At 48.1% G+C, this 14,964-nt stretch overlaps 1 protein-coding gene across 3 annotated transcripts in view; it reads right to left on the reverse strand.

The window, feature by feature from the left end:
• The window catches only part of LOC119401751 (4-galactosyl-N-acetylglucosaminide 3-alpha-L-fucosyltransferase FUT6), a 51,777-nt gene that overhangs the window by 21,842 nt on the left and 14,971 nt on the right, over positions 1–14,964 (reverse strand). The window contains exon 1 of one of the 3 annotated variants that reach the window (XM_037668711.2): positions 9,153–9,287. The exons of 1 other annotated variant lie outside the window; for it this stretch is intronic. The gene's annotated coding sequence lies outside the window, so the exon portion shown is untranslated. Of the gene's footprint in view, positions 1–2,047; positions 2,293–9,152; positions 9,288–14,964 lie in introns of those variants that run through there. One more of the 3 variants, XM_037668712.2, reaches the window with a different exon arrangement.

Genomic DNA, 14,964 nt, shown 5'->3' on the forward strand with positions numbered 1-14,964 from the left:
CGGAGTCGCCGAAGCACAAAAGTGTCCGACCACCTCGAGCGGCCCAAGGGTCCATTGTCGTCCTGCTTCCTTCCTCGATTCCCCTTCTTTTCATGATTCTCCCGTGGATAAATAAATCTGTTTACCTACCTGGAATGAGGCGGCCGCCGACCTCTGGATATAACCTGTCTGGTCTTAATTATCTGTCTCTGACTAGATCTAACCACGGGTGCTATTCTGGACATTTTCAAATTCCGCCATGTTGTCGAATTCCGCCATTGGTCAAGTCTGATAGGCCCGGACGGCTGCTATGGCCTCTCCGATTGGCTTAAAATGCCGCCATTATGAAATTTGACAAGACGGCGGAATTTGACAGTGCCCAGGATAGCACCCCACATCGTATTTACTTGCGCACTACTGACTGTCTAATGCTGGCTACCCCTCGTTATAACACCAATTAACATTGCCTTCAATCTAACCCAATCGAATAGTTTTGTCTACTAGACTCTTTTGTGGGAAACTATACGATCATCTCTTCAATCTGGTACGCAACGCTTGCTGGAACCTGTAGGCTCCGCAGGGTGTTGTCAACGCGGACAGAATAAAAACGCCTCACACCTCTACACGCGTTTCAGGGTCAGATAAGGAGGCAATCGATGAGCGATAAGAGAGCAACTTGGCGTGAGATATGGCTGGCTCGCTGTTTCCCCGTCATTCCTTCACGCTATCTCGATATCCTGGTTTCTTTACGGCAATGGCTGCGCCGACATTGTGCAACGCTTGCACAACGACACTGTGCCTAAGGCAGGAAAAAAATAAAGTACGGCGAATCTCCCAAAGGGAACTACTGTGAAAACCATTTCACTGAGTCAAGAAGAGGTATAGTTGTACATACTCATTGCTTACTACATTGTTCTAAAAGTGCATCGCCTGCATTCGTCATCTCATCACCATGACAACGCTCACTGAAGGTCAAAGGCCGCTCCCATATTTCGCCAATTAACCTGGTCCTGTGCTTCCCTGCGGCCACCTTATACCCGCAGACTTCTTAATCTAATCTGCCCACCTAACCTTCTGCCTCCCCGTCGCGCGCTTGCCTTCTTGCAAATGCCCTGCCCATTTCTCTTTCTCGATTTCGACTACGACGTCCTTAACGCGCGTTTGTTCCCTGACACACTCTGATCGCTACATACACTAACTATCCAAGGCTAGTATTTCGCGAGCAAATGAGGTACGCTTCGCGCAAATTATACACTTCTTTTTTTTTTCAAAAGTAATGTTCTAGGCTATACTTTGTCCTGATAGTTTGTGTATAGCTATGATGATCCAGAAAATTGTTTCTGGAATTCAAATTTATATCCACAGAATGCTTCTCATAAAAGAAAAGCGCGAAACCTAGCTGAAGTGAAGTTATTTTACGAAGCCAGTCACGGGCATCACCGTTCGTTTTCTTCTGTGGGATTCTTGGATTTTCTGTTGCGGCGAAGCATGGACGTCATCGAAAATGTACCGTACACGTCGAACGACATTGCAGTGCGATCTTTACGTGCCAACGGCTTCGTCCCTTCTTGACCACGAACACAGTGCATCCTTCTACCCCTCCCTAGAATACCTTCCAAGTCGGCCACCATTATCGTCATCGGTTTATTTCCAAGTCAATATTTCTAGCCATCTCCGCGATACATGCCTTCAAGTTATTACTGTTATAAAAATTTATCGGTAAGATTACGTTGGCAAGGTCAAGCACAACGCCTGTACCTGTATTCCGAAGGGTAGACTGTGTAACGAAGAATTTCTTTCGGCCCGGGTGTACTGCGAGTATATATAGGGTGATCGACCTTCACAACAAAGCGATCTGTATTACAAAATATCCTGAAGCTCTTGAGCACTCTGTAGCGCATTTCTATTACTCGTGCAAGCAACAGTATCGTACACCGTCGTCCACAGGCGACATTAAAAAAATAAGAACGAAAGAACAACTGGTATATCACACCGAGAAAGTGAAGACAGCAGCAAAACGACGCTAGTTGGATGTGAAAAACAAACACGTACACATGGGAAAGCTTACCGGTTGAGCGAAGTCACCCTTGAACCACCGCTGGCGCGGAAAGTTAACGGCAGCAACGGCTGAGCACACGCGAAGTCAGACAGACGCTAATGCTCTGTGAAGCACCACACAAGTCAGCGAAGCACGACGCCGAGGCGAAAGCGTGTCCTTTAACGTGAAGGTAACGACGACTGGCGTAACGGAGTCAGGCAGCGTCACATTCGCTTCCGAAGGCTTTCAAACGGCCTCCTGCTTAGCACAACCAGGAAGGCACCGCATATAAACTAGCCGAGGATAAAGTGTTCAATACACGGTGAAGCACAGACTTTCGATCACGAACAGCTTCACAGAAGCCGGATGAAATGTAGAGCCCGATCGTATTTGTAGTTCGGTGAAAACGACGCAGAATCAATCCGCGTAGTTCCTAGCAGGGAGGGGGGAGGCGTTGCATCGACTGTCACGTGATATATTCCACAAGTGGAACACTTCTAGAGGAAGCCACGCCGGTCTCGTAGTTCGGTGAAAACGACGCACAATCAATCTGCGGTTTTCCTAGCTGGAGGACGGGCGTTGCAGCAACTGTCACGTGCGATGTTGAACACTTCTAGAAGGAGCCACGCCGGTTTGCGGTGGATCTTAGCAGTGCCGTTTCTTCCTTCAGACTCAAGAGAGAAAGCGAGGGCGCTTTGGCGGTAGCACTACAATGTCAGGCCAGTGATCAACTCGGTCCCCCAGCTGAAGCAGCCACAACCATCACATGAGTAGGGTTGAGTTCACAACGGGAAGCCGACAAGCAAAAGACAAAAGCTGTCAATTTCTGGCGGGTCCCGGCTCTGTACGTAACTGTTGTATACGGCTAGAAACGGCCAGCCGGTAAGAACACGGACAACACAACTGCAAGCGAGCGCGGAAGCTGGGAGCAGAGCACGCCGCTGCTACGGCTTCCGCGCCGTGCGCGTTCCAAGTAGGATTGTGGGACGCCGCAACGGACGGTGTGAGAACGAGAGATGTGAGAGGAGGGGGGAGAAGGGGCGAGGGCGATAGCGCTGCGGTTTGGCTTGGATGATGGCCACGCGGCCCCTTTCTAGCCCTTACGTTCGCTACTAAATGCGAGGCCATTGCAGACAACGGCCTTTCTTCCTCTCCTCCACTACGGAACCTCTTTTATATTTTCTCTTTCCCAGAAGCGCCGGCCGGCACGGCCACGTGAAGTACGGGCGCACGCGCGTAGTGGACATACAACTACGCTCGGTCTCGGTAGTTGAGTGCAGAGGGACCGATGCTGCGATATCTCAAGAGCGGCGGTCGGTTATATTGAAACGCAAGCGCAATATTACGACTGGAGGAACGGAAGAGTTATAAGGGCTCGTGAAGAAACCGAACTGTGCATTTGTGGGATGCGCACAAGTGAATGGGTCACAACAGTGACACTAATTCGGAAATTTACTCACTCATGCTTTATTCCTGCAGTATAAAATGACGTCCAGAACAAAATCACGGTAAATGGAACTACCTGCCTACGGTTCGCGGTCAGGGAGCGGGAAGGGGATTGCCCGAGTCCCACAGTAAATACTGACGCACATGCCTACAAATGTGTATGACAGATTTCTTTCGAAGTGAAGCTTCTATTAGCAAGATTTCAGTGGCGGCACCGTACGCGAAATACCGGCCCGGGGCTGACGAGAACACAAAACAGCGGCCACTGAAGGTGGCCCGATAACATGCGTATTTGTACCCGCCGTCCTCAAGTAATTGATGCTCTCTCGATCGTATATTTACTCACGTATCTACCCTGACCTCATTAGTCCCCATTGCCCATTAAGCGGGGAAATAGCCACCCTATCCCATATTCTCTGAAACTGCAGGGAACACCCTTCTAAACCTAATCTCCTGGTCACTCCCTAACCTGTGGCGTGAGGGAATGCACTGTGTCCGACAACCCGGGGGTCCAGCTTCGGGCCATGAACAGAGCTGAGGAGGTGGCTGACAGGCATGGTCTGGGTGTCTACCTCCCCTGATAGGTGACTCTGACCAATAAATGTTTTTGTCTTCTTCGATCGTAGGCTTGCCAGCGATCAGCCGTTTCTGATGCAGCAATCCCATTTTTTATCAAAGCCACTTGTGATCTCACGTTGCCACAATTCGTTGTTTTTCATTGTTTCGCGCGTGTTGCGACCGCAGTCGTCGCCTGCAGCAACAGAAATGTCGCGCTGCTAAGCACCTGAGTGAAGGTCCCATTCCCTTCATGGAGAAAGGAAAAAAGTTAGGAGAGAGCAATGCGCAATGCGATAGAAAGCAAGCAAGAAAGAAAGCAAGCAAGCAAGAAAGAAAGATACGTCAGGCACGAACACGCTAAGCTTCGCTCGGCCCCATTTTCCCGATAGGGCAAGGCCTCCTGAATTGTGTTCTTGAAGTTGACAAAGCTTGCCACAGAAGTCGTCGAGACTGCTTATCTCTCGTGAACCTCAGTTTCCGTAGTAACGCTACTCAAATAAACTGATCGAGATCGGTTGTCGAGGTGCACGTAGTTTCCACAGCGATGCACGGGACTATGCCGAGAGGAGAGTGCAACCTCGCGGAGGCCTTCGTTAGCCCCTCTAGCGATACGTAGTACTCGCCTCGTGTTACTTCCTTGGCAGGAACCGCGCTTGTGGCGGTTGGGGGGTGGAGGATCGCTTTCACAATCGCCGCCATCACTCCTCGTCAAGAGGCCGGGCTTGTCTGCTGTCGTTCACAAACGCAGCTCTCACTCTCTTTAGGCTATCACACCGTCGCTCAATGCGAGAAGACCGATGTCAATCGATCAATAAACGCCGGCGTGTTCACTCATGAGTGCACCCACCAACACTATTTGAATGCGCAAGCATACTTCTATGCCGACTAAAACGACACATCTGTGTGTCCGTCCGTCCTCCACCAGTATTCTTGTCAGCGAAGACTCCGGCTGGGCCCGACTTTAGAGAGTCTGAATCAAATTGAGCCTAGCCGAATAGAAGTGCAGTGGCGTGCAGTGGCGTAGCCAAAGGTGGGATATGGGGGTAGGGGGAGGGTTCAACCCCACCCCTTCCCCAGCTCACACCCGAAGTGTATTACTAGCTATGCCGCTGCGAGCTTGAGACTGAATGAGTGTAAGCTGAATTCTAGCTAGTCTGACTCCGAATGAGCCTGGCGGAGCAGAATTTTAGCCAGCCTAAGTCTAACCAAGCCTGGCTCAGTAAAATTTAAAAATTTTTGCGAGTCTGAGTCCAAATGAGCCTGGCTGAGTAAAAAGAATTTTTGCGAGTCTGACTTAACATGAGCCTGACTTAGCAGACTTTTAGCAAGCATGAGTACAGATATGCGTACCTGAGTAGAATGTTTGAGGGTCTGAGTCTAAATGAGCCTAACGGAGCGGACATCTTGTGAGTCAGTCATTTTAAATGAGCCTGGTTGAGCAGACTGTTTATGAGCACGAGTCCAAACGGGCACGGCTGAGCAGAATTTTAGCGGGCCTGAGTCAAAATATGCCTGGCTGAGTAGAATTTTAGCGAGTCTGAGTGAGGCTGTCTTAGCCGAATTTTGGTGAGCCTGAGTCCAAATGAGCCAACCTGAGCAGACTTGATGGGTCTGAGTCCAAATAAGCCTGACTAGTCTGAGCAAAAGTGAGCCTGGCTAAGTGGACTGTTTTCCATTCGTAGAGGGCATGCAGTCTATTAAAACAGTAACGAGTCTGTGTCGAAATAAGTGGCCTGGCTTAGTAGAACATTAGCGGGTCAGAGTCGGAACAATATCGGCTGTGCAAATTCTGTCTGTCTGAGTAAGCCCGACCGAGTTGAATTTTCACTTCACTGAGCACGAGTACGCCCAGAATATATATGTTGTGGCGTTTAGTTTGATACCCTGCACTTCTGGTTGTCTTTGTTCTTGTATCGTAAGCAATTTATTATCACGTGACCTCAACCTCCATTGATGATAATGATGGCGGCTTTCACCTTCAACTCGTCTTAAGTGAACGCATAAGGGACCCTTCGAGTTTATTTAACGTAAGCGAATGTTTCTGCGAGTGGTGACGCCACGATAGAGTTAAGAGCAACTGAGTCGGCGCATTTGGATACGAAAATTATGCCATAGGGGCGGTCGTTTGAGTGGTGCTTCAGCCGTACTACAGAGGTGGCTCAAATAGATATAACGACGTGATTACGGAGAGAACCTGATGTATGAAAGTAATAAGCCCGCTTTCTTATATACTATAAACTGGAGGCTGGGTATGCTAGCAGCAGAGTTTGTCGGTTTCTTCTTTGCCTGAGAAGGGCAGCGGTGCCAGAAGCGATATGAAGCGACCACCCCGAATATCCCATTAGCATCTTATTAAAATGTCTTACGCTTTCCAAGCTGCGCACTTGCCAAATGTCGTCGTCCCACGTGAGAGCGGAACGTAACTGAGTTTCCACGACGTCGAAAGTATTTGCTCCAGCTGGGATTCTGCTGTTATCGCGTTCCGGCCATATTTCTTTAGTTTATCGCAATATGCAGAAATGTGGCGTTGGCTCTCTCTCTCTGCCAAGGACTCTTCTTGTCGATCGTAAAACAACGCGTGCCAAGCTTTCGCATTAGCAACAACCCCTCAACGCCGGCGCGTCAAGGACACAGCCAAGCGGCCATAGCGTACGTGTCCTATGGGCTTTGTTGCCCGTCGAAGGAGGCCTCATGAGTCACCTGTCTACATCGTGCGAGAAATTCTCGACAATGAAAAAACAGAGAAAGCGCGAAGGAAGGTTGGGCAACTCGCTGCTTGCAAACGCCTTCGGAAGTCACGCGCGCCTCTACGCATTAAACGGCCGGATCCCGAGGAAAACACGTCGTGTCTACAAGGTCCGGCTAGGTGCATACATATGAGATATAATAAGGCTTACGTTGTGCCCCAAACGAGAAGCTGACCGGTTAATCGTTTCGGGAAGGGCGTGTATGGATCCGTAGACCGACTGTACAACCAGCGCATCCTACCGGAACTAACACTTGGGGCGGAAAGTTGTGCTGGTTCGTTGATCGGTTTATGGGGTTTGATGTCCCGTAGCGACTCGGGCTACGAGACGGCTTTGTGGAGGGGCACAGGATAATTTTTGCCACCTGGGTTTCTTTAACGTGCGCTGACATCGCACAGCACAAAGGCCTCCATAGTATATCGCCTCCATCGAAATGCGACAGCCGCCGTTATGATGATGGAGATGAACTTTAAAAAATTCAAACGTTATATGGAACCACTTCGCAGGAATTATGGTTCAAAGTTGGTGGTGAGGAACAATGTATGTAGAGTCACCTGCTTTTAATTATCTTAATTGCACTAAGAGTGTTTATGAACATACGATTTGCTCACTGCATCTCATTATACAGTCGTCCTTAAGCCTACACGTTCCTTGTTTCAGGTAACTGTTAGTACACATGACCCATGCATATGCTTCCTGTCAGGAAGTTAATTATGAAGAGGCATCAGATGCGGAAGGAAGGTGCTCCCACAGATAAGACCGTTGATATCAAGACGCGAGGAAGACAAGAATAGAGTGTTAAGGAATGAGCGAATGACGCAACAACATATATCCAGCCACGAAACTGTGTGCAACAGATGTCCATCGTTAACTACAAGAAGTGTCAGAACGTGCAGACGATACTGAAAGATACGAAATCACAAAACAGCGTAGCTCCTACAAGGGCTTCGGCTAAACATCGAATTAACGGCAAACAGCTTAAACGATATTAGTCCCGTGAACTAAACCACGGAATCTTGGACAATCGAATCGTTGCACCTATGTGTCAAATCGCGACACTTAGATCCCGTCTGACAATTTCCTGATGATAAGCGCTGAGGCGACACCGCGGTCGATTAAAGATAACATTCTCCGTACGCGCTAACCTGCTGTACCCAATGAAAACGAGTAGGACGAAAGCAGTCACACGCCTTCCATCGACGCTATTAAGACGAAAGCCTTACATTCCTCATGAGTTTAAAAAGTTGAACGCTCTTCGTAAGTTTGCAGGTGTCTGCCCCGTAGAGCTTAGTCAAAATCAACAAGAAATGTGTCTTAAACATCTCGAAAGCAGCGCAAGTTGCGACACGGACAAAGAAGAAATAAACGTGGTCAACGCATGTAGAGCGAAGGCAAGATAACCGCTGGTCATTGAGAGTAACAGACTGCATTCTGAGAGAAGGCAAACGCGCGAGGGGTAGGTAGATGGTTAGGTGAGCAGGTGATATAGAGATGTTCGCGGGGATAACGTGGCTGCAGCAAGCAGTGCAGGACCGGGTTGATTGGCGAAAAATGGGAGGGGCTTTTGCCTTGCAGTTGGCGTGGTCAGGATGATGATGATGATGATGATGATGAATTATAAGAAGTCCGGGATCCGGTGGCGTCGTGAAAACGAATGGTACTAGTATATGTCACGTGACCAGGTGTTGACGCCACGTGATTACGTCATGTTCCGAAATTATCCGATTACGTTATGTCGTTAGATGACGTCACGTGCTGACACCATCAAATGATGTCAGGCTATGATGCAATCAGACGACACCGTCGCTTGGCCAAAGGTGGGCCCATTCCCTGAGCCTGGCTTCAGAACGGCGCAACAAGGAAGACGCAAAGACGAAAGATCACACGAACACAAGCGCCGACTCACAACTTGGTCTTGTTGCGCCGTTATGAAGCCATGCATCTGTACCAACTCGCCCAATTGTCAGTGCTACCCATTCCCTGAGGTAGTGCGAAAACAGGATGAGGCGCGCGGAAAGTTTCACAAAGTTTGGAGCTAAGAGCCGGGGGGGGGGGGGGGGGGGGGGGGGAGCGAAGCAAATGCTCTCGCTTGCGCTTTCCTCAGCGTTAGGTAAAGAGACTCATTTTTGTGAGTGTGTATGTCTGTGCTATTGTTCTTAAGCGCCCACTGCGTTGCCTTACAAAATAATGCTCCATCAGTCAAGTCTGTGACAGGACACGCCAGGCAGTGTCACGACGATGCTTGCATCATGCAAAAGTAAAACCACTCAACGAAAGTGAATGATGGATCGTGCGAATCCTGTGCTCTAAGCCGGCATTCCCAAGTACAAGAATACCTAAAAAAAACCTACAAAACAAAGAATACATTGCGTCGAATTTCTTACCAGGACCGCAGCACACCGCCGCCCAAAAGGTCTCGCACCTTCGGTGTCCCTCCCTCAGCGACGGCGAAAGACACAATGGTTCGTTCCCATCCACGCAGCACACGTATATCGTATCTCTTCCCCACACACGAGCGCGCATACAAAGACGAAGCCAAGTGATGCGAGGGGCCAACCAGACGTAACGTCCCACCGCGCGCCGCCGGCGTCAATACGCCGATAGCGTTACGCGAAGCTGTCAGGTGACTTGACGTCGCCCGACGCCTATGCGGCGGTACTTTGAAAACAAGTGAGCGACTGAGCGAAGCCGCTCTTTCTTCTCAGTAGGAGAGTAACGCGATCCGCCGAGCCTCTGCACGTGTGAAAGCGCAGCTCCGATTGCTTCCTCGCATGCTTTCCTCGTTGTACTGCCTCACTTCTCGCCTTAGTTCGCAATGCCTATGCCTTATGGGTGGTATGTGATGGCTCGTGACATTCGTTACTCTCAACAAATGATGCAGGCGTCGTCACGTCCCCTCGTGTACTGAGACAACACACAAGCTGGTAAGGGACCACGCGCTGGCCCATCGAAGTGGTCACATGTGGCGTTTGTGCTCACGTGGCATATAGTTGCCATATATTGGCAACATTTGCCAGCAATGGCCGATTATATCTAATGTTGGCAACATTTGCAAGCACTGACAGATTATTGCGAATGTTCGCAACGTTTACAAACCCTGGTGAATTAATGCCAACATTGGCATCATTTGTCAACCGTGGCAAGTTATTGCCAACATTGGCGTCATTTGCCAACAGTGGCTGATTATTTTAAATGTTGGCAACATTCGCGAGCACTGACAGATTATTGCTCATGTTGGCAACATTTACCAACACTGGTAAAATATTGCGAACATTGCCATTTTATGCTACCACTAGCAAATTATTGACTTCAGATATAATTAGGGCAAAAAAGGGACAATATCCTGTCTGTTGTCTTCACCTTGTCCGTTGTCCTTTTTCGCGCTAATTAGTTACGTATGAAGTCAGTTCGCACCAGCTAGCCCAGCTCGCGTCTCTGATATTGGCAAATCATTGTCATTGTTGGCAATAGTCATTCTTTCAGCAGCCTGATGCTGGTCTAATGACATATTTTTGAGACGCAACACCCACGAGAAGTATCAAAGAAAGAATTGCCTTCTTAATTGACAAGTGATGAAAGGTGCCAATTAAGAAGGCGAGCCAGACGAATGACGTCTAAGTTTTTAAAATGATTGCTACTATTATAATCACACACAGCATTCGATGGTGCGTCTATACCGAAGCGACGTGAAGGAGGACCTGTAATTCACTTTGCGCTCACCACAATCAAACTAACAAGCAAACAAGACGATGTTTCACACACGCAGGCAATTGATTTATGATGAGTGCGCGTTCGCAGCCAAGGTATATGTACACCTCTTGATGCTGCGTGGCTTATAAACACACACACACACACACACACACACACACACACACACACACACACACACACACACACACACACACACACACACACACACACACACAGGTGTGTGTGTGTGTGTGTGTGTGTGTGTGTGTGTGTGTGTTTATAAGCCACGCAGCATCAAGAGGTGTACATATACCTTGGCTGCGAACGCACACTCATCATAAATCAATATATATATATATATATATATGTGCGCGTTAAAAGGGCTGCGCGACGCTTGTCAGAAATTTATTGCGATGGGGATCACAGCTTGAGACACACAAGCGTCTTGTGCCGGCGATATGTAGAGCAATATATTGCGCGTGCCTTCAAGCTGAACAACGACTCATGTGGCTTGCCAACGTCACGTAGGTCGTATGCAATTTTTATACGCATAAATCTTCCACTTTCGAACTTTCGAAGCAGTGAAAGCAAGTGCAAGATTGGAATAAATCTCGAGAACAACTGCAAGGCTACCGCTTCCGAAAATAAATCTTAGACGACGGCGATTTCCGAGTGAGTTTCTATTCAAAAGTTTTAAGTGCCTGCTGAGTAGAAATGCGGGCGTAACGTTGAAACAAAACAGATGGACAACTAAACAATTGCACTGATACTGAATGATAAAAAAATGTTACTGTTTAAACTGCAGATAGCAAACGTTACGCATCATGTAGCAAGTACCACCAGTAACGAACAACGGCCATCGCATAGCCAACAGTCATCATGATAGGAGGCAAGATCATACCCAGTAACATAAATTAGGTGAAAGATGCCCAGGAAGAAATTTTATTCGAAATAAATTGACTTTTTGGGCCTTCAGGTACAATGCGTGGGTATTATGCGCATATATTTTAAGTACCAAGATAAAATTCTTAGGAATGAAAACTGTACGACTGTGCTTCATTTCAATCCGCACAAGACTAAAAGCTAACTAGCTCTTTGAAATATGAGCTAGAATGCTTCGGGGTATTTTATGAAGTTCAGCAATGGAAACATGTGATCCAAGCGATGACTTTGAAGCTAGCAGACGAATCGCTGGGATTTCGTCCTCAGTGAAAATGCATCCATAAACTTCCAGACTGACGATTGACTGTAGAGGAGTAGCAAGCGGTGTAGAGTAAGCATTGAACATAGGATCAAACTGTCTGCAGTTCAAGAAAGGGACATGCATTTGAAGTTTCACCTGCCAGAAGGGGATCAGCAGGTGCTTTAGAACCTAAGTTATACAACCTTTGACGTTGAATATAACATCTGCCTTAATACAATTAAATTATGTCGCACGCCGTGCAGTGGAAGGACACCAGTTTAGCTTGTACCTCGTGAACCTATAAGCACACCGGACTTTTGTTTTCTTTCATTTCCTCGCCATCGACTTATGCGACCTCCGTCGCGGGGAATCAAACCCGCGACCAAGTGCTCAGCAGCGTGTCACCTTACACGCCACGCAAACACGGCACATGAGCGTCCTTGTGCAACTGCCCAACATTATATAATCCCTACATTATATAATGATATCATGTAGCACCTCTCCAATATTTATAAAGTGCACATGTTAAAGCATTAGTATTTCATAATTATTACAATGTTACGAGCTATGTTCTACCATATCTCTTACATTTTGCAAATGTATAATACCTGGTCTTTAAATTTCTTTTCTTGTCATTGTGTTCTTGAAAAAAATATCACCTAGCACCCCTCACATAATGCTCCTACGCGGAGCCCTGTGACGTATTTGTGCATAAATAAAATAAATACTTCAAAGCAGGCAACTCTGGATTAACGTTAAAAAGATGTGAATGTTCAACGTGAGCAGAAAGCACACGCTTCAGGGGTGTACCTTCGTTCCGTCTACACCAATGAAACGCGACCACCACAGCCTGGAACCGAACCCACGATCCTCTTCTTTAGAAACACTACGTTCCTTTAACCGCTATACAAGCCGTCCCGGAGTGCGGTTCATGAAAGTCAACAACTTCGCAGATCTGCTTAGCATTCATCCTTGGCACCTCGTTAACTTTCACCTGATTTGTACTCGCATCCATTGCTGTGCAGCCGCTCCGTTACGTGCGTACATCCAGTTCAGTCCGGTTCAAGAGGCCTGCGGTAGATCTTGGGATGCCGCGGTGGTGAGACCTTGAGCCACCGACTGCCTGCCATTAGCCTCCTTTTCTGTGGCTTTCGGGGCATAGCCGCTTCTTTCTTCGTGGTTGGGACGTATCGAGGAAATATAATGAAATAAACTTAAAAAGTATGCGGTGTGTCAGTTCGCTCCTTGCGTTGTCCTATAGCGCGCCCGTTGAACGCTTAGAAACCAGTTTTCTTTATTTCTACAAAAACGTACGCGCGCTTGCAGAGACGTCGCCCAGGCGTCCTTGACGCCGTTTGGCTATAAAGGACGCCGTCGTGACCATTGACGCCAATGCGCACGACGTTCGATTGTACACCTATCTCGTTAAAGGTACGCCAAGCGAAGAGCGCTGTGAAAGACCCGCCACATGACCCGCCCTATTCTTCGAGGAAACCGGATACCCCTGCAGCTCTGAAGCTCCTCATCATCAAAGACAGGTGCGCAACGCTGGTGTCAGAGGTTGTCCTTGCTGAGTGCTGACCGCTGCTGTCGTGAAAAGAAGACGCGCCGTCGGCCTTCGGATGAACAGCGAATGCCATCACCCGCCTATTTTTATTATACCTTCAGTCATCGTGGTAGACGCACACTTGCGTATGCAGGTGCATACAGTCAAGGACGCGGGTTCGATTCCGGGACGCAATAACAGTCGCGTGCTTTGTTTTGATTTACGTGCACATTAGAGAGCCCCATGTGTTGAAAATTAATCTGGAGTCTTCCCCGACAACGTGGTTTTTCGAGCGGTGGAGACACTGACGAGGCGCGCAAGAAAGGGTGCAAAGTGCTGAAAACGTTCAAAACGAGCGCCGGAAGAATCCATATACGAGTGGCTGCCCGAAAACCATGTATCGCCGTTGAGAAACATTGTGCGCACCCCCAAGTGACTAGCAGACCCGGTGTTTTGGTTCATTCGCCTGGACGACAAGCGCCTCCAACGAGCTATCCAGGCGTTTAATGACGAAATGTGCTCGTACACTACCTTGGACTTTATTGAAATGTACCAGAATATCCAGCCTCTCTTTGATGCCACGCACAGTGACCTCGCTACCTTTTACATGGATGTGCCCGCGTCGTTTGATGTCATGATGGAACTATTAAACTTTTAGTTTAATGGCATCCACGAGGAAGTGTCGGCCGTTGCAAAGAACCCATATAGCCTGGTCGAGAAGGCGGCCCCCAAGAAAAAATGTATGGAGATTGTGTCCCCTCCGAGTGCAGGAAAAAACTTTTTTTGGCCTCATACTTTCCTTTTACATTAACCGCGGTACGATCCGTCACTTTAACCGCTACACTAGCTTGACACTACAGGACACCGTGGGCCGTCGCATCCTGGTGTGGAACGAGCCGAACTGTGAGTCGTCTGCTTTTGATAGTGTCAAAATTTTTTTTGGTGGTGACGTAGACTCGGTGGCGGTCAAGTACTCTGCTGACCAGACCATTTCCAGGACACCCGTCACTGTGCCCTCAAACAACGAGGTGTTTCCCGATGACGAGGCCTTTAACCACCACATATAGCGCTACAAGCGGCGAGAATGTCCTCCACTAAAGAAATACGACAAGAAGATCCACCCGATGGCCCTGGTGCTCCTTTCTGACACTTTTGTACTCGAAGAAACGAACGTCGGCACGCGAGAACTCGATCAATAAATAACTTTGAACCTATAGCATTCTGAGTACTTGATCAATGCTTTGCATTTTCCGACTACACCGACAAGCGCAAGTCAAGTCAAGTGAGTCAGTTAGTCAGTCATTCAGTCAGGTAAGTCAGTCTTTTAGTCAGCTCAGTCAATCAAATCAAAGTGACATCGTGGTTTTGTCACATCAGAAATTATTATTAAGGCAAAAGCCTTATATGTCTAACGATTAGGCGTCATCTGATAAAGACATCGTCGCTTGGTGAGAGGGGCCGATCATGGAGGTTTTGCAACACCGGGTGAGATGCAGAAAACTTAATGGGGAGGGTGGGGAGTTGCATTCGACTGAGGGTGTCAAGGTTATTTAATGAGTGTGTGGTTAGACCATACGCTTTCGCCTGTCAGTTATTTACGTGTGTCTGTCAGTATTGTTAATTAGTGGAATTAGAGGTCGAACAACGGAAATAAAGAGTCACTGCTACAAAATGCCATAATTACGATATTACGACATTGTTGCAAAAGTGTACAGGAAATAAATGTTCTCCAAGCCGGCAGCAGGTGCTGGCCTTGCTGCTGACTGACGCTGTTAAG

Source organism: Rhipicephalus sanguineus, chromosome 8 (assembly GCF_013339695.2).
Source record: "Rhipicephalus sanguineus isolate Rsan-2018 chromosome 8, BIME_Rsan_1.4, whole genome shotgun sequence".
NCBI classification, from domain to species: Eukaryota; Metazoa; Arthropoda; class Arachnida; order Ixodida; family Ixodidae; genus Rhipicephalus; species Rhipicephalus sanguineus.